Here is a 26,197-nt window from a genome sequence, read left to right as displayed (position 1 = left end):
CTGTAAACTTTTTTTCTTCTAAATCTTTAGGAGAATTGGTTCTTAAGCACTAGAGCTTTTTTTCTTCTAAATCTATCTGTGCTACTGAAAAATTGCATAAAGGCATTAGAAAGCTGTTTCTTTAAGATATGGATTTCTTGGGGCACCTGGGTGGCTCAGATGGTTAAGCATCTGCCTTCGGCTCAGGTCATGATCCCAGGGTCCTGGGATCAAGTGCCGCATCGGGCTCCTTGCTCAGCAGGGAGTCTGCTTCTCCCTCTCCCTCTGCCTCTCCCCCTGCTTGTTCCTCCTCTGTCTCTCCACAAATGAATAAATAAAATCTTTAAAAAAAGATATGGATTTCTTTTCTAGTCTTGCTGGAATATATTGCACTAAGTTGTGTGCAATTTTCATTGATATCATCATGATGCTGCAAAGTTTCATTGAAAACCTGTCTCAGTTTTAACCTTCTTAATCAGAAGTGTCCATTTTGAGTGGCTGTCAACCAAAAGGAGTAAATCCAGAATGGTTTTCTTCAGGTTCAGAGAAGAAAAGTTTGGAAAAGGCAGAGACACCCTGGTTTTCTTGTCTTCCAGCAGCTTCTTGTTAGGTGGGAATCTGAAAATCAAGGCTATGTTAATATTCTACAAGAAGGCAGCTGTCCATTTCTTCCTTCCTGTTCTGAATCTCACTCTTCAGGAGGCTGACAGTGTTTTCTATTTCATGCATCTGAACCTCCCTAGACTTTTAAGCCAGCCACTTTGCAAGTGTGGGACTGAACCTGTCTCCAGTACTCTTTTGACTACTGATTGACCTGGTGCAGGGCATCATTGCTCTAGTGTAGTTGGCAACCACATTTCATTCTGCTGCCACATATCAGGGACAGCAACTGTGAGGTCACGTTTGGAAACATCCACACCACTTTGCCCATGCTGCTTCTGAATCTGGACCTGTAGCTCATGGATTTCATCATTGTGCTGTTCTTTCAAATTTGATCTCTTTTAGCAGAAGTCCACTTTATGTTCAAGGTCAAGGATTGCCAAAGACACATTGTCAACGTCCTGTCTAAAAGGTGCTCTGAGCTTCTTCTCTCTGAAGCATTTCCTCCTGTAGCTTCTCCTAGAGTTGCATGGTGTCCTTGGCCACGTTGTGGCATTGTACCTCCATGTGGACCTTTTCCTTGGTAGATGGGTCCACTTAATGGCACAGCTCCTGCATCTCCTTCTTGCAGAGGTCCCCAGGCACGACTTACCTGATTCTTTCGCTTGGACAGCAGGATCTTGTTCTGTTGCTCTAGGGAGTGCTCCTTGGAACTGTGGTTTAGGTGATATGGTCATTCAGCTCCCACAGCTCCATTTTCTCATTAGTGTGGGTATTTTGCAGTGTTGATGGCACATGGCCAAAGAAGGTGTGGTGTACTGCAGCTTCCACACAGTGAAATTTGGCTACTGAGCTCTGGCTAGAGCTGAATCTGCTTGCAGTGCTGGGGTCTCTGATCTCCTGAAGTAGGCAGACAAGGAACCTGATCTGGTGGACTTGGCTGCAGAGAGTGGCAGCGCTGACTGGCTCAGGCAGGAGAGGCAAGCAAGAGTTAGGTGGGTATGGGCAGTGGGATCGCTCGTATAATCTCTGGCACAGAGACATCCAAGTGAGAGTGGCAGAGCTCCAATAAAGCTTTTGTTCTCTTTGCTCTCCTGAAGGAGCTCTCAGCAAGGTTACAGACTACTTATATGTTGCTAAAGCCAGCAATTGTTTTTGTCCTTATCATCCGTCACTTCCTGGAAGCCCCAGAAAAGGCTGACCACTGAAAATGCCTGCCTCTGTAGGTGCCTGACATTCTTGGTTTCCCTCCTTCACAGCCCTCCTCAGAAAGTTTTACTGGCTCCTCCTCTGTCCAACCCAGTTCTGGATGTTGGAGTGCCAGGAAGCTCCACCATGTAGCTTCTCTGCCTCTCTATATAATCTTACTCTTTTCTGTATCTTCAATTACTAATCCACATATAGATTCAAAGTTTTGTTTGTTTTTTAAATCTAGAATCTAGATTTCTTGTTTTAGCTCTAAAATCATCTACTAAATTACTTCCCTTCAATCTCTCCTGGGTCTCTAGATTGCTGACTCACCCTGTTGATCTTGGGATTTGCCCACCTCCATAACTGCATCACCCAATTCCTTATAATAAATCCCTCTCTCTCTATCACATATAAATTTCCTATTGATTGTTTCCCTAGAGAACCCTAATATATACCCCAAGAAATTTCTTTGAATTCACATAAAAGTTTCATTATTCCCTTGTGTGTGTGTGGGGGGGGGTGGCTGTTTTAATAAAAAGCAGTGTTTTAGAATAATTACAATCAAGAAAATATTTTCTCCTATACTAGTTGGCTAATGAGTAAGAATCTTTCTTCATTGGGTCTACTGTCTTCAGAAATTGAAGCCCAATTAAAGAGAGCTGGCACACTTTTCAGGTTCAACATTGCACAAGCTCTATTTGCTTCTTGGTGTTGGTGTCACAATATATTGAAAACATAGTTTCTCATATAAATATATAGATTCAGATAGCAATTTATTTTTTCTGTTCCCCCTACCATGCAGAGATAATCAGCAAAGCAATGCACTGAGACTACCCCTGCAAATGTGCTGTATAGCATTTTCCATCTATTTAGATAGAATTATTGATAAGGATGCCTTCTTCCTGATAGGTTCAGTGGTTGCATGATACTGTAGATTGATAGGGACTCAGGGAAAAGACAATTTTCTGGTGGTTAGTGATGTTCTTTATTTTACCCATAATGCTGTGATTTTATCTCAGGTAAATTGAGATAAATTTCAAACCACTCATTCTTTTTTTTTTTTAATTTTTATTGTTATGTTAATCACCATATATTACATAATTTGTTTTGGTGTAGTGTTCCATGATTCATTGTTTGCTCATAACACCCAGTGCTCCATGCAGAATGTGCCCTCCTCAATACCCATCACCAGGCTAACCCATCCCCCCCCCTCCTCCCCTCCAGAAACCTCAGTTTGTTTTTCAGAGTCCATCATCTCTCCTGGACCACTCATTTTTATGATCAACTCTTCATCTAATGCTCACATTCCATTTCATTTAGCATATCTTGTAATGCATAGATAAAAGTAAAACAGTCACAATTTTGCCATGTAGTTTTTTTCTTCTTTTAATTTAAATTCAATAAGCTGACATATAGTACATCATTAGTTTCAGATGTAGTGTTCAATAATTCATCAGTTGCATATAATACCTAGTGCTCATCACATCATGTAGCTTTTATTATTTTTGTCTCAATAAGCCAAGTATATAAGTTATTTTTTATTATTGAGGTAAAAAAGGAATTCAGTCTTCTTTAATCAAAGATCAATGAAATGTCCAAATTATAAGTTTCCCATTATCTTCCCTAACTCTAAGATAAAGAACCTATTAATGGAATGGTATATAAGTATATTAAAATGTTTGACACTGTTATCCAAAAAGTACACCTATTTGAGGATGAGGTTTCTTTTAGCTTTAAAACTGATTTGATTTCCTGGGTTATCAGTGTTTTTCCTATTGTGAAAATTTTACTTTCCTGATTTTAAAAACTGGTTTTTATGAAAGCATCAAGCAACTGGAAAATAGGTACTGGTTTCAGTATCCTTTTTATTGGGTTGTTCTTAACAAAGACTTCTCTTTAATTGTGAAAAATTCTTTAAAATGCCCATGACTGGATTTTAAATGTGCTTGTCAGAGTGATGATTTCTTAAAGACATTAGTCACCTTTATTCAGTTAATAGTTGCATTGTAAATAAAATCTGTATATGATGCTTCTTATATTGGCTATTTACTAAAGACTCCCTGATTCTTCTTCACTGTCACATTCATTGTGCGGAGTTACAATAATAACTCTTTTCTGTTGCAAACATCAAGGATTTTAGACTTTTAAATTTTTTTCTGTCTTGTGTATTTTGTACTTGTGTCAAGCTTATACATCAAGCTTTTAGTTTTTATCTAACACACATATTCTTTTCTAAATATGGTTTTTAAATTATTATGCCATAAAACTGTTGTAACAACAGTAAAAAAGTTTATTTATTTATTTTTGTATTATCAGGGAACTTGCTTTTGTAAGAAGAAGTTATCAAATTTGTAACTGGATCACAAAATTAAGTTGACTAGTAAGAGTTGTTTTTTAAATGTTTTTTAAAAAATACTTAAAATAACAAGTTTAGACCTTACTCATAAGGTGACACATCAGTTTAAAAATATAGTAGTATGGGTCTGCTCTGACTCTTGGATAAAGCAGGTGGGTTAGCGATAGCCATGTGGACAAAAGATTTTGGCATAATCTGATCTTACTACGTATACTCTGTGCATATTGATGTGACTATAGCTGTAATAAAAAGAGGCTTCAATATAACAAAAAATCTTAAGTATTCTTTTATAACATGTTGCATACTTTTCTTTTTTAAAAATGGATATCCCCTAAGAAAAAAAAATTGCTATTTAAAGCAAAACTAACCTCAACGTTATACTGCATCTTCATAAGTAAAAACAGGAATGTAAATACATATTAGTATCAAAAGTTCTCCCAAGATGGTTCTGTTGAACATCACTTTCCTATTTTAATTTTACAAATACCACCAATGATTGTAACTACATATCTTAATTAGTGGCAACTTGTAAAATCATAAGGCATATGGCAAAATAGCTACTAGAACAAAAATACCTTAGATGTGCCATATCAAATCCAGCTTTCGTTTTGCTGCTGGTATTTACCGAAATTGCATAATATTTATAAATGCTGTGCCCATTTAAGTAATCTATTTTTGGAAAATTAAAAATGGCCACATGTGACATAATCTTCTATGCAAAACCACTATTTCTCTTGGATTTATTATTTGGCCCGATGTGATTACAAGTAATATGATGGTAACTTGAAAGGTCAAAATAGAATATGAACATTTCTCTATGAGCTTCCCAATCAGAAAGTCACTCTTCTGACAAAGGATGTGGAATGCAACCCTCCCATTTCCGCATCCTGGAAGAGAAGAGAAAAGCAAGGCTGATGTCCGTGGTCATAGAGAGAAAAATTGGTAATTTTTAATGCCTAAAGGCGGAAGTTAGACTACATGAAAATCAAGTGATAACTCTGTACTTAAGATGAACTTTGAACAAGTTCATAAACCAGTGCTGATCTGAAGGCTTGATGTAAAGCAGTGACCATCCTGCTACAGTATCATGTGGTATATAGCAGCAGATTAGCTGTACCTCGGAAAAGAGAAATACAACCAGAAGAGAGATTATTTACATAGCCACATCATGTAAAAATTGTTCACCAGGTTTGTAGTGAAAATGAACTGTATGTAAGCATATGTCAGAATTTTACTGTATAGCTGTCAGGGATTATTTTATATATTTGTCTTTAAATATTACAATAAATTATGTATTTTCCCAATTTTATAATTTAGTTTTGGTTATTCTCAATGATTCCTTTGATTTTATTTATAAGGTCTCAAGGTAAGAGTCACCATCATTTCTAGAATTCTGGACGAAGTGCATTCTACCTGACCATTTCAGTCAAGTTTTTAATATACAAAGTGGGCAAACACACATGAGAATTGGTCCTTAAGCAATATTCATTTCTGAACTCACGTGTGTATTAAAGCATGTATCTATGCATACACACACACCACACATACACACACCTTGATTTATAACAGGGTAGTTTACCATTAACTTCAGTCAGGGTCATCTTCGTTCATAATAGAAATCCCATCAATATCACCACCTCTACTGTTATTTTACATTTTGGGACCATATCTAATGCTAAAGACAAACAAGTCACAGAAGGCACCAAGAGTACCAATTGCTAATCATATGAAGTTTCAGTTTATATTATCTAAAGTTTCTGGTGTCCTGAATCTTTTAATAAGGCCTTTGGGTTATATTAAGTGAAATTCTTAAAACAGGCCAACCTTTAGGATGAATGTGGCACATGCAACTCTGATTTCTGGGAACCCCATTCATGGCAGCACGATTTTTTGCAGTCGTTTCGGAATTACAGACCGTCCCCAGCCAGCAGCTACCTCTGTGGTGAATCTATGAGCAACAGAGAATACTTTCTAATGGAGTAGAGGTCAGATACAGTGCAGTACACACCATCAACAATAAATAAACGTGACACCACTTTGGGATAAATTCTGCTACCATGTACGAACAGTATGAAAATATCTTCCTTATAAACTGTGTGTCATGCTTGGTTTAAAGAAAGCAGCTTTCCTGCTGTATACAGCTCAGCTTTCAAGAAGGTGAAACCTTTACTTCCCTTCTCAAACAAATAAACAGTGAAGTGTTAAATGAGAGTTTGTGGCTAAGAATGTCTGTCAGTTGACAGTGAAATTTGCTTTAATAAAATGAGTCATTTAATTTCAAAATGTTTTCACTTGCTGCCTTCTGAGAGTCCTTGTGATCTACACCTGAGAAAGGAAGGAACAAAACAAATTTCAAATTCCATCTTCCCCTATACAGTACTTTGGCAGGAGCATGCAAATAATCTCTGGGGGATAAACAAAAAACAAAAAAAAAACCAAAACAACTCTGCGATGTTTAGTAGTGGGATTTTCATTCTGTCCTATAAAGCTTAATAAAGAAAGGATCAAGACTATTTAAATAAAAGATTATCTAATTTTTGGGTATAAAACTTCTGAATATAGAATGTTTGTCTTTTAATTTCAAAAGTATAACACCAACATGGTTCTTATCTAGATGAATGTGAAGAGTAGTGAAACCACATCTAAAACCTTTCCAAAGTTTTATTCAATGTAAGTGTAATGGGGCTTCAGATATTTGCAATATTAATTGATCTATAAATGTCTTTGACACACATGCTGTTATGAATATATGTTGAGATTATTTTTAGTATTTAAATTAAATCTGTGCTGGGATATGTAAATTAGAAAGTGAATGAGGGGTACTTCAAGTTCTAAGTTACACTTACAGATGGTTTTATTTTTTGAACTAGCTATAATTAATGATGAATTATGAACAAGGAATATTGGTGTTTATTTTACTGTCTTACATTAGAAAAGTTTAGGCTAGTAAATCTGTTGTAATTATAAAATGTCTGAGAGTATAACTGGGCCAAATTATGCACCACATTTGACAGTCATAATCTTCCCATGAGGTTCTCCAGGTTACTTGTTCAGCAATAACCCTTTTAGCTTAATCCACTTCCCACCACTACCACTTCTACTTGCAGCTTCTCCACACCCCCACAACCATCACCAAGAAACTCTTAGAAATACCTGCTGTAAAAGGCAGCTTGCTAACATTGCTAGCTAGCTTTGGTATTAGTCTTGGCAATCACGTTTAATTTCTTGAAAAACTACATAATGGAATAGGTAGAATGAACACTAAACCTGAGAATGCTAAAATCTCTGCCAAAATGTTCATTTCTTACAGGTTGCATGCAATGCATATACATAAAATTCATCGGCGCTGGCAAGAAAACCAAATTGAATTGGAATGTGAAAGGCGTGAAGGATGGTGGTCGTCATCCTAGAAGCTAGAAATTTGGTATTCTTAATTACAGTCAATATGGACCAATGTCCACTCCTAGGGGCTAGGCCCTTTATGACCATCTGACAATTATTGACATACTTCCTGATTATAATGTTTCTTCTACCAAAACACCACTCAAATCCCCAGACTGTACCATTTTTCCTTTTCCCTCTGAAAAGATTTCTCGGTGTGCCTTCATTTGGGGGAAGAGGATGGTGACAGGTCAGGAAGAGTGATTTGAGTTCTTTGAGGAGTTTCAGCGTCAGTTTGTACTCCGCCTGTGGAATTTCTTCCTACTGCCCCATCTTCATGCCTACTCTGCTCCATCCCCAGGGCTACCCCATCCCCACTTCATTTGAGTTTGTATGTTGTGCATTAAATTTTATATACCTTTAGTTTCTTTTAACATTACACAAATGAGATCCCTCAGGTTACTTGTTTAGCAATATCTCTTTCAACCTAATGCCTTTTATGGCACTACAAAAATTTAAATAGTTTTGAAAGTGGCTACCATATAGTCATATATTCTGCAGCAGTAAAGATGATTTTCCATTGGATACTCTAAATCAAGGCATTATATTAACCTTTATTTGTTTAGCTATTCCTATCCTAATGCAAGTAACAGAATTTTTAAAATAATGTGACAATTTAGAGCAATGTACAAATATTAAAACATATTTGGGATAGATCAAACATTACAATCCATGTAATATAACAACACTGCTACAATACAGAGACTTGAACTGGTTTGGTTTCTTTTAAGGTCATATTTAAAAATTCCTTTGTTGGGTATATATTGTATGATCCCATTTATAATATATTGAAGAACTAACATATGTATTATATGCTAACAGAAATCAGAAGAGTTGTATATGGGGAGTTGAGGTTGACTGCAAGGGGACAGGAAGAGACTTCCTGGGATGATAGGAATGCTCAGTATCTTGATTAGTTAGATGAATATATACATTTGTTAAAACATATCAAATTATATACCTAAAATGTGTGCATTTTACTGTAAATTTTATGCTATTAAAATGTGAAAAATTGCTTGTTTAACTGTAATATTAATTCATCAAAGTATCAGTTGAGTATCTTTATCACCATGCTATGTCTTTTTAATTGCTTTAACCATTTGTACAACATTGGAAAATTTTCTTGAATTTTCTGTTCATTATTTGGATTTGAAATAATTTAATTGGATGTAGCATTTTCTCACTAGTTCTTAATTTTATTTAAAATAACAAGTTAATATAACTGTTATATATTACTTAATAGATATTCCAAGTATCACACTTTACTTTTCCAATAGTACTTTTTTCCCCCCTCAATTTTTGGACAAGCAGATTCATATTTGCTGTCTTGGCAGGGCTTGAAATTTATTGTTATTCCTTCAACCTTCCTCCCACATAGAAAATGTGTTCTATGAGTTAGACAACCAAATACTTAGTCCTGAATATTAATGATGCAGTCCCAGGCAGACACTAGGCCTCAGAGTAAGTGACTTGACATTTTTTTCTAAGCTATGAGACATTTAACTAAGACTTTCCTGAAATTCTTTTGCAGAGGCATCTCTGAAAATTACACTCTGAATTCATTCTTAGAAAACATTATAAGAGGCACATAGGAGATAACAAAGGTAGAAGACATTATTTTTAGCACCATTTCATGGTAAAGACAGAGCAGTGGATACCTTATGATTTTGTGATGCTGGTAATATTAATGATGGTGATGGTGGTGATTAATACTAACTCTGGGTTATTTACTCTGCTGAACTCTTTTAAATATGTTATTGTATTAATCTTCCTGGCAGCTAAGGAAGATAAGCATTATTATATAGGAAACTGAATCTTAGAGAAGTTAATCTGTGGCTTTTTCTTACATAGCTCTTTTAGTAGAACTGCAGTTAGAGTGAAAACTCTCTAAGGTATCCTTCTGAAAAATAGACCCATGTTCATAGAAAATAACCTGAAGACATCTGAGAAGTACCACCCACCTCATCCTGATCATGACTTCTTACAGTCTTTCTGTTTGATCAAATGAAAGCAAAAGAAAAGCACCTGCAAAGAATAAGCTTGGGATCAATTGCTGCAGGGAAATGAAAGGCATTGAGATTCCAGAAAGAGACAAGAAAATTATGTTTGAAAAACCTGAAGTGGTGTTGGGAGGCTGTGCACCATTCTTTCCTAATGATTCAAATAGACTTTTCTAAGCAGAACTTGGACGCTTAGCAGTGTGTATGATGCACTGTGAGAAACAATGAAGAAATATAATAGGGTCTTACTTATAGGACCTTATAATTAAGTTGAAGAAGAAAATCTGACTGATATTAAAAAACAACTAATACTCAGAAATGAATTTTGGGTTAGTATCATAAAAATCATAGTTTTTCAGGAATGCAGAGGAAAGGAAATCACTTTTGGATGGGCAGTCCACAGAAGGCTGGATTTTAAAAGAGGACATAGGATACAGACATAAGGACAAGATTATGGTTATAAAGTGGTTGGGAATAGGGAGAAAGAATATGCAGGGGAGTAGAGAGGAAGATATGAGATTAAAGTCCCTATTTTCCTAGAAACTTTATGAGTCACCACTGGATAGCAGTAACAGAAAACTTTCCTTTTCCTAAGATCTGGGAATGTGATTGTTGCTTTAATTCTGCTCAGGGGAATTAGCATGTGTTTGTAAAGTTTATTAGAGGTGCATGTGTGCGGGGAAAACAAAATGAAACACTGTGTTGACAAGAGCTGTCTGTAAATGTCTAGGTTTGGACCAGCTCCATTGCTCTTGGCTTCATACTTCTGGCATATACAACGCAGGTCAGAAAATGTTACTGAAAGGTTTCAAGTACTACTTTTTAATTGAAAACCTACAAATATATTTCATTAAGTAAAATTCTAAAAGTTTTACTTTAAAATATGTGAGTAGCTTCCTTTTTTACTGTTTGCATAGTATTTTTAAAAGACCTGTGTATTTACATATTAAAAATGTTTAGGTTTTCTTTTGAAATGTACTGTGGAAAAATAGTAAACTAGGAAAATCACCTACAGCATTGCTCTTCAAACATAACTTCTTGAATTTCTCTCTGGTCTTTTTTTTCCCATGAAGAGAAATTTGTAGTAGCAAGATGAGAAAACATTTATCTTTGGAATCCCTATGTTTGTCGGAATAGAGTAACTTGGACACAAGGAAAGCATAGACACTATTTCAAATTTTTCATGATTCTCCTACGTGGGAACTATATAAGTGTCTACAACATTGTGCATAGAAAATTCTTTGGAAAGGTTCATATTAAACTATAAACAATGATTCTCCACACAAAGAAAGAGTTTGGAATAGGAAGAAAGGAAATACATACGTGCGTGCACACACACACACACACCACACACACACACACACACACACACACACACACACACACACACCACTTGTTGGAAGCAGCACATACTACTTCTGAAGTTAAAAAAAAAAATCAAAAGCCAGCCTAGCACCTAAGGTCTTGACTATGAATTACTTTTTTTCTAAATTATCAGTTTAATTTGTGAATAAAATTAATAACTAAATATTTTATAGTCTCTAAATATGTCAGAAATCATGTCTATCCAAATATGATAACTAAAAGCTAGCTAGCATACGTGGAAAATATTCTTTAGTAAGGCTAAACTCATCGTCACATTATTGCTTCTCTGCATTGCAAGATTAGCTTCTATGAATACAGGAAAGGTCATCAATTCAAACAAATTTGGGACAAGATCATTTTGGATTAGTAGGAAAATGCAATGTAGCTAAAAAATTAAAGCTTTTTAATAATGGCAAATAGATGTAAAACCCTACTAATTAAATTCTTTCAAATAAATGTGTTATAAACTAAGTTTCTTAGATAGAGAGAAAAATTATTCTTAATCAGGGATGATTTTGCCCTCCAGAGGACATGGGTAATGTCAGGAGACATTTTTTGGTTGTCACAACTCAGGGAGGGTGCTACTGGCATCTAGTGGGTAGACGTTAGAGATGCTGCTAAACATCATATAATGCACAGGACAGACCCCCACAACAAAGAATTATCTGTTCATAAGCATTTTCTCCCCATATCCTAGTCTCCAATTTAATTGTACCTTATTATCTTGATTTTTACACGTTTGTTGTACTTTCCTTTAAATTTTAATTTAGTTTCAGTTTGTAGTTATTTTTAAAATTTCAGGCATTTAAAAGTGTATTTTAAATTAATAATACCCAGAATATGGGCATAGATGTGATTAATGGCAACTAATCTACACTATAAATTAGGCTGTAAGTTGGCACAACTGTAGAAATGTGTATAGGGAGCTTTAAAATATACATGCCTCTGACTCAGATTTCACCCATTTTTAAATGTTGAGACCTCCTTATATCATATAATCTATTAAGTACATTTTATTCCAAGACCCCTTTTCCAGATGTCTCTGTTGACTTGCTGTAATCTGGATCGGTTATTGTTAAGGACTGATACAGTTGTCATCCTGGGATTTCTCTTGATGGTTTTCTAGGCTGAATTTATTGTTCTCTGAATCCTGTATCATTCTCTTTTTTTAGTTAACCCTTTCATTCTGATGATATGTTTCTTTAAGAAACTTCTTAAGAAATGGTGGTAAATTCTCTCATTCCTTATTTGTCCAAAAAATTCTTTACAGTAACTTACTTATTGATCAATGCCATTTTTTACATTCCTCATAACCACTTCTGCACATCATATTATAATATCTATATCACTTCTTTCTATAGATGTAATATTACCCTAATTTAAGAAATTTTATATTCCAGGATTATTTTGTATGCTTTTTATCCAAGGTTTTCTCAAAATTTTTATTTTGCTTTTTGTCTCTTCATTTTTTTTAAGAGTGAGATTTTAAAAGCTGTTTATGAGATCCATATATGTTAGTAGACATTTTAGCTGGTGGGCTTTGCTTTGACATGATTGAGTGGGGTGCTGTCTATGTGGGTAATCCCTCTATGACATAATAGATCTGTTCTCTCAGGTCCTTTGCCAGAAGTAAAAATATAACGGTTGTGGTCTTCATGAAAAAGAGTGGACAAGGAGTGTATTTCTTATTTTCCTTTCCTTTTTGGGAGAAAAGCCAAGACAGCCATGCTACAGTTAGCTTAAAAAACCTATCACTACTCAAAGCAATCTTCACCTTTCTTTTTCAACTCTCTTTAATTCACTGGCATAGTTAAGTGAAAGGTCCAAATTTCTAGGGATGCCCTTAGTTACCTGAGCTACCCAATATCTGGAGCTACCCAATATCTGAAACACTCTTACATCTGTTTCAACCTGTGAGTACACTGTACTTGATGCTCTCCTCCTATTCAGTTTTCAGAAGAGGGTTAATCTTTAAGAAGGAGAATTTTAAAATGTTGATATAATATAATGAATATTTCCTAAAAGAGCCAGAGGAGGCAAGCTTGAAGGCAATAAAGAAACATGTTGGATTTTTTTAAAAGAACATAATATCAATGGTCAAATTCATGGAGAAATGATTTATTGATGATGAAATAGAAAAAAAAATGAAGACCCATGTGGCAATGGGAGTTTTTCTGATCTTTGTAAACTTGCTCAGACTTCTCAAATTTTCCTGGTAAGTAAATGTGAACGATGAATAAGTGACTGTTTCCATTGAGAATGGCAGCCACTACTAAGGTGTTTGTATTAGGTACTCAGCTAGGGAATCAGGCTATTTAGGGGCATAAATGAAAGGTTATAGGGACAAGTAGAAGGCAAGTAAGCAAAAAGGATTAGGCAAGACCTCCTTAAACGTAGTTGAGAAAATTAGTTGGTTGGCTTTTTAACTTAACTGTGTATAGAACAGCTATGAGTATGAAAATGCTAATTGGAATTTGGGCTGTTGAAGTGGAACTACAACAGAGGTTATGTTCCTAGAGACACAGGGCTCTGGTCCTTCGGGCTAGACACGGCTTCAATCCAGTACCCTGGATAGCTCCTAGGGATGGCAGGAGACTTGAAGTGTCAGCTCTTATTGAAGTCGCCATTGCTTCCTCTGACTTGGAATTCTCTACACATGCTCTACTCAGTCACCAAGAAGTAAATTATTATTCCCGTTTCACTTAATTTTTTCTCATCAAATTTGTTTTTCTCATCAAATTTGGAGAGCCAGATCTTCAGAACTGACCTTGGGCTTGACAGTGTCTTGCCACCAAAGAACTTAGCAGACTTGTTTGAAGAGAGAGTATTTTCTCCAAATAATGGGATGGTTTATCTTCTGGGGCTTATTATTTTGGATTGTTGTTGTTGTTTTTTAATTGGAAAATGTGCTCAACCTTACCTCAAATTAAAAAAATGTGAATTAAAGCTAGATTTTTGTTGTTGTTGTTATCTCTTTGGGAGACATGAAGATATCTAGGGATTGAGAGGGTCTGGGGAAACAGGCTCTTATATGCTGTAAAGATATTAATTTCAATTGCTAGAAGGTAATTTGGAAATTCATATCTAAAGCTCATTTAGACCAGTAGCTACAGTACTCCATGTTAATGAAATGATCAGAGAAGTATAAAAGGAAATATAGATATGAGTATTAATTACAGACTTGTTGATTATATCCCCAAACAGATTATTGGTAAAAAAAAATTATAGTACATTCAAAAGACATTAAATTGGTAATATAAATGTATATATGTGTATGTTTATATAGATATAGACATAGAAAGATACAACATGTAAAACTGCTTATATAGGTGCATAGTATATTTTAAAACATAATGTTTTGTGTAAAAATCATAAAATCCATACACATACCCATACTATCTATTTGTAAATACAAGGGAGTATTATCAGACTTAGGTAATCTAGAGGCATTATCAGATTTAGGTAATCTAGAGGCATTCATTTTGTTTGTATTCCACCTTACTTACACTTAAAATAACCCAAATCTGAGCATCTAGTTAGAATGTTACAAGGTGCAAAATGAATGGCTGTTACTATCCAAATGAGCTCTTTTCCCAAGCCACCCAAAGGAACAGTAATTATAATAGCCAAAGAAAAAGCTTAAGTTTATTTGTTATTTTGCTTATTTACAGCATCCATAAAAGAAGTCAGCAATTATTGTCAGCAGCAGAAACACCAAAAAGAGACCAAAGTATTGAATCAGAGCAACATGCTGAGCATTTCTCTCTTCCTTTCTCTCTCTCTTCTCTCTCACTTTTTGTCTTTTTCTCCCCCTCTTTCCCTCACTACCTTCCTCCCTCCCCCTGCCCTCTGCCAGATGTCAACAATCAGTCTGTTCAGGTATTGATATCTTAACTTCTTAGATTCTTCGCAGGTTTAGAATGTAGTCTCCTTGAAGATCTAGGTAAACTTTTTCTATCTAGCTTTGTATCAGAAGACACAATTCTTGTAGAATTGACATCAGTTTCTCTTCTTCTATACTCGTGTAATCTCCTTCCAGTGTTCTACTATCCATATCTGTGCCAAGATTAGCTTCAGGATAGTTTGGGAAGCAGATCTTCCATGAGGTATGATGCTTTGATGTTCTCACTCATATCTGTTTCATCAACACTTTTCAAAAAGTAACAGGGAATTCTGGAGACACGGTACCTGTTCATGCTCAATCTCCCAAATTCTCATCTCTGAAGTGATGAGCTTCACTACCAAGAAAGGGAGGAGAGTTATTGGTAATTACTATTCTCAGCATCTAAGCAACTCCAGGCTAAGACATGAGATTCTTAGTACCACCATCTTTTTCCTTAGTTGGTGGTTGTATCCAAAAAGCTAATTCTCAACATTTGAAGAATTTATGGAACTTAGATGAATACTACAAAATGCCTACAAGGAAATTTTTTGTTCTTTATTTAAAGCTTTATTCATCTCTATCTTCCATCATTATAGAGTTACCTTTTGCTCTTTGTGGGAGCTATATTCCCTCTATATACTGGGAAGCAAATGGGGGTGGTTGTTTCAAGAAGGCATTCTCTCTGATGCTCTGGATAGTAATGCAGGCTAAGTTCACTGTATTTTGTTGCATGATGGACTGACTGTGATTATAACATTCATCAGAGAAACCATGGTCCATTTGAAGCCCTGTGGCATTGTTTTCTAATGGATAGGATTAAAATTATTACTGGGATGTAGGGCCTTTGCAATCTCTTTTGGAGCTTGTTCTCTGGCCCAAGTCCCTGGGCTGAGGATGACAATGGGGACTGAATACAGCCTGTATTCCTTTAGCCGTGGCTCTGAGGAGGGTCTGCATCTGCCTGGAGTCAGTGGGTGGTCTTGCAGGCAGAAGATATCTTGGACATCTCCCAGCTTGTTGGCAGAGACATTCAATTAGGGATCTCAAATGAAGATTGATGAAAATTTTGAGCAGTTGGTACAGCTGCCTTGCTGGAGACTATTCCAGTAGAGGGGAGCATAAGTATCCCAGGAGGAGGAAAAACACCAAGATTTAGTGAAGCAAAGAGAAAAAGATATGAGACATTAGTGCAGCAGAACCTGTCGTAGCACTGGCTTACTAGAAACACAGTGAGGCCTTCACGGCTCAGACAAGGAGTCTGGAGGCTTGTGTAGTTTCATAGGAGGCCCATTTAGGGCCTCACTGTTGCTTTTACTCCTCTTCACTCGTCTCAAAAATTCTTAAAATTCTTCAAGTTTAGGGGGCACCTGGGTGGCTCAGTTGGGTTAAAGTCGTCTGCCTTTGGCTCAGATCATGATCCTGGGGTCCTGGGATCGAGTCCTGTGTAGGTCTCCCTGCTTGGTGGGGAGCCTGCTTCTCCCTCTACTCATCCCCCAGCTTTGGCTCTCTCTCTCTCTGACAAATCAATCAATCAATCAATCAATCAATCAATCTTAAAAAATTCTCCAAGTTTAACCACAAAGGAGGTGGGGGTGAGAAACTTTGACTGTCTCAGCTTCTGCTAATTCAGATACCTACCTTTTTTTTCCATTCTCTAGTTCCACATTCTTTAACTAAGTGAGAGTAGCACTTCTCTCAGATACCTCAGGCCTACAGAAGTAGATGAATGGCACCACTCACTACTTTTTAAAATGTTCTAACTGCCAATGTGACTCTTAGTTATAATAGGAAATCTATGAAATTGTCCAAATTTGAATTTGATGGGGATCTTGGTAGACTAGCAAGTGAAAAAGAAGATAATATACTGATTATTCATAATATTATTTGTATCTGACTCAGATGCTTAGTTATTACCCTGTCAAAATATTGAGGGAGTCCTTTTGAAGTAGGATGGTAAATTTGAGAAAATTCAGATAAAATTTTATTTAATGATTTTAATTCCTGTATAACAATTACATCCTTCTTTTCCTCAACTTTAGCTGTTGAGCTATGATGGCAATAGAATATAGAATTCACATACAATGCTGCAGCATGAAATGAGAAAATCATAGGAAGACCCAAAATCAGAGTGCTCTGAGACACTAACTAGATTGGAATTGGAAACAGGCCTTGGTCTTATCCTTCATTTTGTGCCAAACTTAAATGGGGTAGACTATGTTATAAACATAAATCATACATGAATGATTAGTACTCAGATGGTTAAAACCAGGGTTTGTATGATTCAAAACTATACTATAAATAAAAGGAATCTTCATGTTATACACAAGAACATTGTGATTACTGGACCTTCATTTGTAGAGGTAATAAGGTCACAAGATATGTATCTTACCTCTAGTTTTCTAGCTGTCATATGATATGTTTATGTGTTGGGAGTGGGGGACAGTGCTTTAAAAGAAGGCATGGAAGTTCAATGTAAGTAGTTTTAACTTGAGCTTTCTGAAAGTTGCTGAAAAAATTCAACTTGAATAAAAAATGTAAACCTCTGAAATTTAAGTTTGTTCATTGTTATTGCTTGAGGGTACCCTTATTATATCTGGCTAAGCTTAAAATAACTATGAGAGGAAAGGAAGTAGGCGTATACTTTGATCTTAATATAAGGAGGGAAAAAAGAAGAAAAAAAATACGTGTTCCTTACTGTCCATAATAGGCAAAATATCATTAGTCATTTCTGGAAGATAATCTTACTAAGCTTATTTGTCTGATTTTTTTTTTTTCTGGTTGATTTTTAGCTGCTTTTTCTTATTTTATTTCTTATGTAGTATTCTGTTTTGATTATAAATCACCCCAGAGCAGATTCCTCAAACTATGTAGATATGAGTATGGCATGGCTAAGTTACATAAGAATAGTTGATTAAAAAAAATAGTTGTTTAATCATGTCATGATGTAGCTTTACTATCTGATCATTTGCTAAGAATGTGTTCTTATAGGCATGCCTGGGTGGCTCAGTCAGTTAAGCACCCAACTCTTGATTTCAGCTCAGGTCATGATCTCAGGGTCATGAGATTGAGCCCTTTGTCAGTCTCCACGCTCAGAGCAGAGTCTGCTTAAGATTCTGTCTCCTTCAAATGTCTCCCTCTACCCCTCCCCCCAAGTCTCTCTCTCTCTATATATATATATATAAGTAAATTTCTAAAAATCTTAAAAAATAAAACAAAGAATGTGTTCTTATAGACATCCCTGATATATATATATATATATATATATACATATATATATATATATATATAAAATCACTCTATATTATGGCATAATAATTTGTATTTTGAACAGTGTGGATTTTAAAAGGAACTTGTCAGTTCTGTAGCATGGAAAATTCTCCAACCGTATATTAGGGATGAGATTTGATGTTGATTTTTGGAACATTTTCATCCAGCAGAGCACAAGTGATTTATCATCCATGGCTTGATTAAATAATGCTTTCAGCCATTAAACATTAAATGTGTTATGAAGGATATACAAATAAATAAGACACTTTCTCTACAGTCAAGGAATTCATAATCATTGAAAACATGATGATGATGATGATGATGATGATGATGATGATGGAGGAGGAAGAAGAAAGGAGAAGGATAGAAGAAGATACACTGGGCACTAATAATATGCCAGTCATTGAACTAGATACTCCACACACATTATATGATTTTTTTCATTTAATATTGATAATAGGGAGACTTTCTTATTATTTTCTTTTTACAGTTGAGGAAACTGAGGTCTCAAAGAGTAAATAAATTTCTTAGGGTTACAAAACTGGCAATGTGACAAAATTGGCAACTTAGATTTAAATTCATGCTATATAATGCTCCTATCTTTCACAGGATGACATAGTGATTAAGAGAACAGAGACCACAGGATTAGAACCTTAGGCAATTATGCCTAATTGCCAACAGATTGGGGAGGTCTAGTTTCTATTTTAAAGTTCTATCACTGTCTTATTTAATATGCGCTCGTTAGTTTATTACAAAAACCTTTCCATACAATTTAAGTAATAATGATTTTTATATTTCATTCACTATCCATAAAATGTTAGAAGAAATTGAATTAAAATAAGAAAAAAACTGATGTATATTTTTGGCAGTTGTCCTATTGCTTCAGTTTAATAAGGTAGATGTTGTTACTTGTGCATTGGCCCTTTACTTTATTCAGTCACTGTGCTCTCTAAATTTTCATAAGAGCTGTAATTTTGGACCCACCATGTGCTAAAATTTATTAAGCAAAAAACATGGCTCTTGGTGTTGAAAGCTATATTGGGACAGCCAAGCAGGTCCTTGTATGTCCTAGTCATGCCAATAAATCCAGCCAGAAAACTCTGTTTAATACTTGCATGAGTAGCTGGTATTTTAAGAAGACACCCACACAGAGGGGAGAGGTACAGGGAAAAATCAGATTTTCAAGGGCTCAATAGGGGAGTTTGCTTATTCTGTTAAACTCCACCTGCAGTTTAAGCAAGGGTTTGGTGCCGAGTCTGCAACAGCACTGCGTGCTTCCTTTATGTATTGTGTGGGATCTGATAAATTTTTCAGGATCCAGTCCAGCTGTGCTCTCATCACATTGATTTAATGGCCCTTAAGAGAAACCATAAAAGTGCTTTCTGGTTAGTGGGGCCCAGCTGTTTCTCATAGTATTGCATAAGACAGCAAGCTGAATTAGCTATAGATTAATGATATTAAAAATTCAACTTTTTCCATATTGTTTTCTTTTCATACCAAAAAAGACTTAGAGCAAATATGTGATTTGTTAACTTAGGCTTTAAAACCCAAAGTGAAAGGACCCAAAGAGATTATCAGATTTGCTAATAAGCTAATTGAGGCCCCAAAATAAACACTGAGTCATATTAAAATATCTAGGATGTATATGAATGTGAGTGTGTGTGTGTGTGTGTGTGTGTGTGTGTGTGTGTGTGTGTGAGTGTTCCCAAAGGGTGATGTGAAGGCTGATGGATGGAAGGAGGGCTCTATTTTCATTACCAGGCAACAGTGTAAGGAGCCAGCAAAATTATTTGAGGATTATTAGACTCTGATGAGGTTAAGAACACTGAAAGTCAGTATGAAATGAATAGTTGTATAGATTTATAGTGTCATTTTTGTCATTTGAGCCCTTTGGTTTTCTGCAAGCAAAAGGGTGATTGCACTACCAGGCAATCTGTTAAGTATTAAGCCTGAGTATGAAACAGACGTATTGAAAATATTTCACTCAGAAGCAGACATGAAGCATTTAGAGCTTTTTCACTTCAGGTACTTTTAGGCAACAGAGTACTCAGTAGTAGAGTAAAATGTTTTCTCACTCCTATTTAAACAAGGAGAGGTATAGGGATAGGGAGAGTTAGTAAAGAAAAACACTAATTCTAAAACCATGATTTTTTAGTATTTTACCAAATTACAGTTCCTAAATTCAGGGAGTACAGCATGGACTTATTGAAATTAGAAGTAATAGAAACAAATGGCTGGAGAATTATAATTATTATATGACTAATTTTTGGTGATCAACACTCTGATTGTAATAGCCTCTTTGAATATGACCACATGGAAGTGACTCATCCTTTGTGATTGTAGGATCACAGAAGGTGAAAGATTGTGCATATCAAACTGTTACAATTTGAAATACTTGTAGTTTAGATAGGAAATAATTACCTTTCTATTATTGGTGAAGAAAGATTTTGCTAAATAGGGCACCCGGATGACTTAGTAGGTTAAATGTCTGACTCTTCATTTTGGCTCAGGTCATAGTCTCTGGGTCCTGAGATCCAGCCCTGTGTCAGCCTTTTCACTGGGTGTGGAGCCTGTTTAAGATTCTTTCTCTCCCTCTCCCTCCCCAAGCCCCCACTTGTGTGTGCGCCCTCTCTCTCTAAAAAAAAATTGCTAAGCAAAAATATTTTTAGAAGGAGCTCAATTTAGATGCACCCATTTAAACGTAGAGCTTGATATATTCTTATCAACTCATTAATGTGGTTTCCAGTAATAACACTTTGATAGCTTATTTTAAGCTTCAATTGGTTTTAAAACATCTAAAGTTGTATATTTCAAATTTAAGGATTTTTTTTCTCCACAAGCTTAAACACTAAAGATATTTATGTGTTTTTTAGAGGTTGTTCCGGGCTTAAGTGAATAAGCCCTTCTGAAAATCTATAGAATATCCCATTTATAAGAAAATCTGTGGAACTATTCTCTGGATGGAGAGAAAGTGGCATATTTGTATAAAACTAGGCAATGGTTTATGTTATATATACCCATCATTGTTTTTCCTCTGGGCAACTGAACAAAGACTTTAGAGTTCTTAACAGACACCTACAGACAGAACTGGAGCAAGAGAGATGCTCTTACTAGGGGTGTTTTAAGGTCAGTATTTCAGTAGCTGCTGTTTTTGATTAAGTATCATGTAGACCAGTTACTCTCTACTGAATAACATTAGCTTGAAAAATCAAAGGCTTGGTGGCCTAAATAGACAATAATAACCAATATCTTAACTTTGCCAGATACTTCTGTGGGAAATGCTAAGCCATGTCAATATTTGCCATTGTTACAATTGTATCCAGTGCTCTAAAGACAGAGTTGTGTTGCTTGGTCATGATGTGGGAGTGGTGAGGTCGAGGCATCCCTCTGTTCTATTGTTTGCCAACAAAGTCAAGTTTTCTTTTGCCATCCAGAGCAATGCAGTTTGTGCTCTCTGTAGTTCTCTGTGGTTTGCATTCAGTCCTGAATTTAGAGACCAGGATAAGAAAGTTGCTGGCAACCACCAGCATGCAAGTCAGAAAAATGCCAGGCTGATGTAATGCAGGCTTCTATTTCACTTCAGAATGAAAATTTAATGTTCTTTGAGAGACTTTTACAGAGGAATTCATTATGGTTATCTTATGAATGATGGGTTCTGAAAAAATAATGTTTGCACTACATATTTTTGTGGCTATTTCGGAAAATACATTAAAAAGGCAAACAGCCAGCAGCACGCATCATGCTTAAGACTAAGTTAGAAATAGATCTGGTTCAGCACAAACTGAGTTTTTGTTTATTTCTTTAGGTCAAAGGTAATGGGCTGTGTAGTGTAGAACACGCACTTTTGGGAAGGGTGCCTGTTCTTGTAAGGGTTTTTTCCTTCTCTCTTTTGCCCACTTTGAGCAATTGAATCATTTTGAAAATTTTCTAATTTGTATTGCTGTATGTGCTTATTTTGAAAACCTGGAAGGTGAAGAAAATCAAAAGAAAGAGGAAAAATATTGATCTGACCCCACATATACAACTATTGTCAACATGTTGATGTATCTTCTTCCAATAAAATCCTTTGAGATCTCTCTCTCTCTCTCTCTCTCTACATATATATATATAGGTTTTAAAAACACAATATGATAATGATATCAGATCAATATAAAAACATATATGATCCTTATTAGTATCAGATTAATTTTTCATTCAACACTAAGTTCCAAGCATTTTTCATATTTATAAGAGATATTTCCAGATTCTAACATTCATACCCAGATATTAATAGCCCAGAATCTCAGGTTATTCAATTAGCAGGAAGACTTTTATCAGGCATCATTCCACAAGTATTTTTCGGATCCTTGGGGAACATTCACATGTTGTCACGTCCATCCTGATTGTTGATTGTCACCTTAATGCAATATCACCAAAGGTTGCTGCTCTCCTCTTGCTCTCTCTTACCACTTTATAATCAATGTTTCCAGCTTTCATTAGTTCTGTCCTGACTGCCATAACTCAAGAATGCACACATGCTAAATTTCCCAGGCAAGAACTAATACCAGGCAATTAACAGGCAATAAAACTTTGTTAGAATTTGGGGGTTACCAGAAAATGCAATGTAACAATGAAAGAAAAATTAGAAATTTTTAAAAAGCTACTTAATATTCTATTGAGGAAAACAATCTGAAATATCTTCATTGTGTGCCTGTTGTTAAGCATTTAGATTGTTCTCAATTTTTTGCTTTTTAAATAATTCTCATATAGGTGCAAAATTTTTATAATTCTATTTTACATACCATCTCTGTGCAGAAAATATTCTTAGCTCTTCTCTACCAGAACATTTTATGGGAAAGAAATCTTAGAGGAAGAATTTCTAGATTCATTTACTTTAGTGGTTAGCAATTGTTTATGTTTTCTGTTTCCACTTGAGTCAGTTTGATAAATTATATTTTTCTAGGAATTTGAGCCTTTTATCCAAGTTTCCAAAATTTACTGCCATAATCTGTTTATAGTATTCTATTACCTGTTTCTCAGCTGTAGTTACTATTTCTCATTTTTTATGTCCAGTATTGTGTGTGTGTATGTGCATGCATGTCTGCACTCTTCTTTTTATTTTCCTTGATTGGTTTTCCCAGAGTTTTATTAATTTTACCAGGGAAAAATTTATGGTTTTATTTTTATATTTTATTAATACCTTCTCTTATCTTTATTATTTACTTCCTTCTACTTTTTATTTATTACTTTTTCTATTTTAAACTTCTTTATTTGAATTCTTGATTTTCAGCCCCCTCATCCTTTTCTGTTAGACACGAGTCTATATATATATATATATATATATATATGTATATATATATATATATATTTGTCCTAAGCACTTCTTTAGCTGCACCCAGGTGTTTTAACTTGTGGTGTTTTTAATATTCTATTTATTAATAAAATAGTTTCAGATATTTTCTAATTTCCATGAAAATTTATAATTTCTTGTGTCCTTACTCTTATTTAGAAATGTTTTGCTCAATTTCCAAATTTAAGATTTTCTACTCATCACTTTATTATTATTTTCTACCTTAATTACACAATATAGTATATATTATAGTAGTAGGTATTATGTGGTATATATTATAAAAAGACATTATATTATATATAATATTCTATATTCTACAGTATATGTTATACTTATCCTTTGAAAGTAATTGAAAGTGGACCTGTGGCCTGTTTTGTGTTCAGCTTTTAAAAATGCATCCATATGTGCTTGGAAAAAAAATATGAAATCTACAGTGGTTGGGTACAGTATTTTAAATATAATTCCAGTGGATCAAGTTACCTAATCATGTTATTCAAATCTTCTCTTTCTTAATGACTTTTTGTCTGCTTTTCCAGTCATTTACTGAAAAAGTTATGTTAAAATATTCAATATGATCATGAACTTACATATTTTCCTAATTTTGAAAAATCTATTTTGGTTATTTCAAGGCTATATTATTTAAGCATATGAAGCTACAGAATTGTCATAAGTTCTTCAATTTATAATTAAAACTTTCATCATTATATGCTAACCTTATTTATTTCTAGTAATGATTTTTACTCCAAATTTAAAAAAAAAATACTAACAAAGCTCCATTAGTTCTGTTTGGTTAGTATTTGCTTGATATGTCTTCTTCCTTTATTGTTTTTCTATCTTGTTGTATTCCTAGTTCAAAAATGTCACTTGCACACAGAGCACAGGTAGATTTTTAAAAGTTGAGATCGACCATCTTGTAATTTATCCTGTTTGATATTCATCAGTTTTCCTGAATTTGTGGATTCATTATGAATTCTAACTAGATGTATGTTAGATCTTCTCATTCTAATGCCATATCTCTTTATCTCCCTATCATATCTTCCATATCTGTTTCTAAACTGTATTTCTGATATTTTCTTCAGATCAATGGGTTATATCTATCTTCTGTTTAACACATGAAAGGTGTTCTTAATTTGTTATATTATTTATATTTTTATTCCTACGTTTCTTAGTCCTAAAAGCATCCTACCACAAGTTGTTCTAACTGACCTCAAGAGGGTCCTATGGCTCTGGTTTTATAAACTACCAATCTTTGCTTATAGATGACTCATAAAGCTCTCAAGCAGAGATCCCTAACACACAAACTCAAAAGGAGATTGGGAAATGTGGCCTTCTTATTGCCGGATATTCATGGCACTCATTACTCATAAGTGAATTTTAAATTCACTGGTTTTCAGTAGTCTGGTTTGACTTCTGTTTTTTTCCAAAATAAACAAAAATATGTTTCAAATAAAATAAAACAAAAGATTATAGCATGTGATTACTTATGTATGCTATGACTTCATTCACTCTTACACTTAGATATGCTGTGACTGAATTGGTTTTCCTTGCACTTGACTTTCTATTTAATTTATACAGGGCTTTGTCACTTATTAAGACTTTTAAACTTTAAACTTATTAGGTTTAGCCTTTGGAACTAAGACATAGAACTTCATCTGTTGATTGCCAACAGCATATATGAGATAAAAAAAGCTTAACCTCTTCTATTTTAAAAAGAATTTACGTTTTATTCTCATCAAAAAATGTTACTTCTGATTTGTGTATTCAAAAATAGCAAATTTTGAATAAAACAATATAATGAACTTATAACATTTATAAATATCTTTAGTGTTTTCTATGTCACAGAAATACCAAAGCAATATTGAAAAAGGAAGAGAACTAAACAGTAACAGAAATCCAGAGGTAAAGAACACATTATGAAAAACCACTGATAATACACAAGAGGAGTAAAAGAAACAGCAATAGGAGTAATGGAAGTCTCAATGATGGTGACATATTTCCTTCCTTACATAATAAGAATGGGGTATAAAAAGACAAACAAAAGGCAATAAAAAAATAGAAAAACACCACATTGTGCTTACATCTAAGGAAATGAAATTATGATTTAACTTATAATCAATTCATTTTATTGTATAAAGTTAATCATAAGTTGGAAGGCAATTATTTCTAACTTTTTTTTTTTTTGTAAATTTTGCTTTATTCACCATGTGTAAAGCTCTGGTTTAGGCCCAGTAGGAGCACTAAATGACATCATGCCATCTAAAAGCTAATGAACCTAGACATATCCAATTATGAATAATATTACAAGGCAATATGTAATTGATAACAAAGGTGAACTACAGTCAACATATACTGTAGTTCAGAAAGAGGCAAAATCTTGAGGGCAAAAGTGGTGAGGAAACTTTTTATGAAAGAAGATAAACATAGGAGAGATAAGTAAGATTATAAAGGAGATAAGTAAGATTATAAAGGAGTAGAAAACTGACAAGAACAGAGGTGAAATTATTTGCTCAAGGACAAATAATAAGTCTCAACTTCAGGAACTGAGAACCTCTATTTCTAACTACACTTGGAACAGTAATCATTAAGATCAAGTTACATAATTCTAGGTAATACTAAGACTTGGTTTCTCTCTGGGGAAAAGGAGTTGCCAGCTCTTTTCCTGAGAATTGAAAGAAGAATGGGTATGGAAACACATTTTGAGGTCAGAATAAAAAGATGAAGCAGTAAGTTCCTTAGGGTAAGTAAAATAGGGAGAGAGTAGGCATTTGTTAATGGGTGGTAGGATG

The 26,197-nt window shown here is 34.7% G+C and overlaps 1 pseudogene; it reads right to left on the bottom strand.

Annotated features, from left to right (window-relative positions):
* Positions 1-718: 718 nt before the first annotated feature.
* On the bottom strand, positions 719-1,623 carry LOC113927863 (annotated as a pseudogene).
* Between the last annotated feature and the right edge of the window lie 24,574 nt (positions 1,624-26,197).

Source organism: Zalophus californianus, chromosome 7 (genome assembly GCF_009762305.2).
Source record: "Zalophus californianus isolate mZalCal1 chromosome 7, mZalCal1.pri.v2, whole genome shotgun sequence".
Classification (NCBI taxonomy): domain Eukaryota; kingdom Metazoa; phylum Chordata; class Mammalia; order Carnivora; family Otariidae; genus Zalophus; species Zalophus californianus.
Note: the sequence above shows the minus strand (reverse complement) of the source record. Positions and strands in the feature narration are given on the sequence as shown.